The sequence below is a fragment of the Montipora foliosa genome, chromosome 6 (assembly GCF_036669935.1).
Source record: "Montipora foliosa isolate CH-2021 chromosome 6, ASM3666993v2, whole genome shotgun sequence".
Classification (NCBI taxonomy): Eukaryota; Metazoa; Cnidaria; class Anthozoa; order Scleractinia; family Acroporidae; genus Montipora; species Montipora foliosa.
The window spans coordinates 52,205,425-52,210,424 of NC_090874.1; positions in this window are offsets into that span (position 1 = coordinate 52,205,425).

The following is a 5,000-nucleotide window of genomic DNA, read 5'->3' on the forward strand; positions in this document are numbered from 1 at the left end:
GCTTGACCGAAAAAGAGTTTTCTTGTGTTTTCGTTGCAAGCAATGCCCGGTTTATCCTATGACTGGAGAACACATCTCACCGGGCTTATGACAATTTTACAATTCTCCCGGTGTTGTTAAAAAAAAGTATTAAATATGTATTGGTAATCGTATGAATGCGAGTGCAATTAAAGGCCATATTTGAATTTGTTTTCCAAATAACTTCAGCATCACAAGTAGTATAAATCTTTAATTGCTCGAGCTTAATGTGATTACTCATTTAGCACTGGTAATAGATGACAATACATCTGCTACCGCTGTTAAGTGTACTTGTGCGCAAAATTCAATGCGTCCATGGTAAGGGTTATGGCAATTGATGTTGAATCGGGGATAGAAAAAGCAGTACTGAATATGAGAAGGGCGTTGATTAGTTTGGTGTCGTTGGAAATGCAAGGAGTTGAGGGTTTGGTCACGGCGGATACGGGTGGTGTACCTGTCGAAACAGAAGCCAAGGAAACGCAGGGTCAATTTTTACATTAAAAAGTGTGATAATAACTTGCGACCTTTTTATTTAATCCACAGTCGTGTTAAGATTTGTTCTTTCTTTCTAAAGAACAACAACTTCAGGACAGAATACAGTCATGACACTTTAATGTGTTAATTTTGGAACCACGTCGATCGTTTGCCTTGTAAATACTTTAAGAATCAGTAATGTTTATATTCAATCGTTTTCTGACAACACTTGCTGGTTATGGACTGTATCCTTTAATCCCCAGCAGTGATTTGTGTCTGACAAATCGTTTCCCGAAAAACGTCAACTGACAAATTGTTTACCATAATTGTTAATCAAACCAAAGAATTTTCCTTTCACTTATAGGAATTGACAAATTTTATTGGTATTTTAATTCATGTAAAGCGCATGCGATCATTCTGTCATGAAGCATGCGCTATATAAGTTTTTAAGTTTATTACTTAACGACACCTTTCGTGAGAAAACAGAATTGATACAAAGGCGGACAAAACCTAACCCTATCTCGCCTCAACCTACACCTCGCAAAACAAACAAAATTGCTCAAAGTGAAAGGAGGCAGTTGACAGCGAGGTGATCAGGCATTAATTATACGTTTGAAAGACGCTTGACAATTCTGTTTCATAGAGTGAGACGAATTTAATTTTCCCAAAACGTCAAAATCATGGAGCGTTCAGTTATTTAGACTGAATTTATTGGAGCACTGCAGCCAATTGGCCGACGTTAAAGGGGCTAGGTCACGCTATTTTAGGTAATTTTGTTTAATTTTGTTAATTATGAGCTCTAAACGTAAAATTGGCAGAGCAAGAGTCTTTCATTTGCAAAATCACGGCGACATAACAACTGAGAATGATTTTCAAGCTTTGTAAATGACATTTTGATATAGACTGATATAAATCTGAAAAGGTGGGCCTACGTTTTTCAAATTTACCCAAATTCAACCATTTCAACTTCTCCAGTTTTGTCCATCCATGTCCCTTCTTGGCTTCCCTGTGTTTTGTTAGAGTTCTTCTATATTTTTGAACAGTTATTTTGATATTTTAGTTAATTCTATGACCATTCGATCAGTGCTGAAAATGCCTAAAATAGCGTGACCTAGCCCCTTTAAAAACTACACTGCAGTTGTAAAATCGGTTTGTTTTGACAATCTGTCGCAGAAAACTGCTGGAGTTGGTGAGATTCTCGTGCGGTTGTTCGTATTGATCGGGAGACAAGCTGTTTGTAGAGCTGGTAGCTGAATTTTGAAATAAAGCAAGAGCTGTGGAGGAGGAAAAGAGTTTTCCATACGTTTAGTTCTTCCATGATCTCTGTTGTGCCACAATGAGGACTTTCTTATTTTATTGAATGCCTCCTTTATCGCTAGTAAGTTAACACTCGGCTATTTTGAATGTTTTCAAAATTGGCCTCATAAAATTTTGGCTGTCCTCAGAATTTTTGTCATCCAATTATTTCCAAATTGGACATCATGTAGTCCTAGTATTACATATACTAATCATACTCGTGATTAAGCAAATCGGACTCCCGCTACGCGGTCGTCCGATTTTGTTAATCAACCGTTTTTTAATCAATCGTATGTGATTGAGCTATTTAGGTGTCCCAAACTTTCGCACAATTGCTGTATTTTAGTTATGTGTGATTACGTCGTTTTAAGATCTTGTAATTCTCTTAATTTTAATTTTCTCTCAAAAATACTTTGTGTGAGTTAAAATAAAAATTCAAAATAAGTTAAAAGCAGCACTGATCACGTAACTGGTAGACTAGCAAAAGTGAACGCTTTGAAAAACTCTGTTAAATAGGTTATAAGGCAATTCGCAGGGGAACAACCTTAATCATGTAAATTCAGTGGCCTTTGCTCAGACAAGAATAGATACTCATTACCTTCTGTACCAAGGGAAAAAAGACATACCCACAAATTTGTGGAATTAATGTAACGAGTGACAATTGTGACCCATAAATTATCGGAGTAACTATATAATGATTGACAATTATCCACCATTACATACCAATGCTCTGCGGATTACTGTATTGAAACTATTGTCCTTTGTTACAATCCAGTAATTTGTGAGTGAAAATAAATTACTGTCCCTCATTACGATCATAGTTTTTTTCTTTTTGCCCTTTCTGTGATTTAGTGTAGAACAATTCTACAGTCCTTAAATTTTCAAATGCATTACAATCAAGACATCAGGCAACTTGTATTCTCTGGTATTTTCAGCTTCTTGAATTTGTCCTAAAACTTCCTCTCTTTGCAGTTTTTCAGAAAATCCATACCTTCGGTACTTTTGCTATAATTTATCTGAATCCAGGCTTTTTGGTATTGCCAATCTGCAATACCAAACTTTGCTTCAATAGAACTAGACCTTTTGCTTCATCATATACTTCTAAGAAATATATGTCGCGTTCCCAGTGTCGTGTAGCATGGCGTGGCACTGAGTCCGCCAGGTCAACCACAGAACTGAAATGGTCGCTTGATTCAACAATCTTTAGCTTTGTTCGACAATCAGGCTATTTACAGCAATGCGGTGAAAACTAAAAAAGAGAAATCACAACTTCTAAACAAAGGAACTAAACTAAAAATACTCCGCAAAAAAGGAATGTTTTACAATGTGGTGAAGTTTAACTTACGTTTGACCTGGTCTCCACGGTTACAAGTTCTCCAATAAAGGTCTCCAGTAAATTCTCCGAAGGAAATATCTCCAAAGAAATACTTTGGTTGATGTTAACGCGGGAGAGTTTAAGGACGTTCGCGCCCAAAATGTTCCCACGAACAGATTTTTTTTTAAACTTGCCACGCAGAAATGTAATGATCTACTTTTGCCAAAAAGGCAAAAAAATGGGGGGTCACCGTGCTCGTTTTCGAGATCATGAGATGCACCATTAGAAGCTTGCGTTATTTTAAGACGATCTTAGCTTACAACTGTCAGCAATAAAAAAGGTACATTAGTGAAATGTAGATCAGGTAAACGTACTCAATTCAACATAACTAATATAGCTAAATTACTGATGTCTTTTTCTGAGGTGAAATAGACTTTGAAAAACGATATATGTCAGTCTAAGAAAGAAAACTACGGTCGCACGAGACTATAAAAGGCGAAATATTTGTAACTTCTCACGCACATTTTTTTTTCGTTTTTTGTTAAAATGGACAAAATCAAACAAGGAAGTGATCTACGGAAATAAAAATAGGGGTCACCCAGCATTCAAGAGAGTAAAATTGCTGCGAAGTTCTCAAAGCGATGGTATATTTCCACTATCACGTCATTGCGTGACATTTCCGACAAGACCTGGGTCCACAGCTATCCCATGATGCCACACGCCTTCACTTTCCATTCTTATGGAAATGTTTGCGCATTTTGCATCGTGTTTACCTTCGTGGTCTGCGATGCATGACGTGTGCGTGACATGCGCGAAAAAATGCGCAGTAGCAATGAGCGCGAACGTCCTCAAGAACAACTGACCAAAAACGTGTTGAGAACACTAGACTACACGAATCGCTGATTGACGTAACGGAAAAGAAAAAGGGGAAAACGTATTGTGCGGTCTACCAAAAAGGATATTGACTAATTGGTGGTAATCAAATAAATCACAGATTGAATTAACAAGAAAAAACTAATCAATAAACGATAAATGACGAAGTTCTTGGCTTTCCTTTACAATATCAGGAGCCCATGACTAGGAGCCTCCCAATGCATTATATCCTTGAGTCAACCTTTGCGCGTATCTTTCTACTTTTAGAACTAATCCTTCAGCAGGAAACTCACATTTACAACAATTTACATCAATTTTCACAATATGCATACATTGTTTTTGCTATTTTTGTCTTTGTTCCACAATAACTTTATTCTGATTGGCCATTCTAAACAGTGTGTGCAGAGCCGAAGAACTCGTGGCGTTCTAAAAACAGAAAGATACGAGCAAAGGTTGACTCGTAGGGCTTTTATAGGAGAGGAAAGCTCCTACTCGTGATCATGTGCTTCTGACAATATATATTTTTAATATATATTTTTCAGAGACTTCTGCCTTGTTCCCTGTAGTGGCCAAAAGTAAATAAACTGGCCGCAAATAATAGCCCGGCAAGCGCAATAAAAGATGTTTCCATGGCCCGGTTGTTCGAAGAGTAGATAGCGCTATCCACTGGAAAACTCACTTGGTTTTGCTATTGTTTATCCGCTGGATAGTGATTTATGCGGTGGATAACCTTACCCACCCTTTGAACAACGGTAACCAACCGTGACTACGTATTCGTTACACGCAGTAGCGACGTTCCTCATTTTCGATGGCTTTGTCCTTCTACGACAGTGCCCCACCACAGGGTCCCCACATAGACCAAATACCAAATTTCACAAACGTTGTACCTCCCGATATCCAGACTTGGACAAAGTTGTTTGGAGATCAAATGGAGTGCAACCCCTGGGTCACTTGACTTGACGTCATATATGACGTCACAAACGCTAAGAACAATATCTCGAGAAGGAAACATTGTTAGACAACC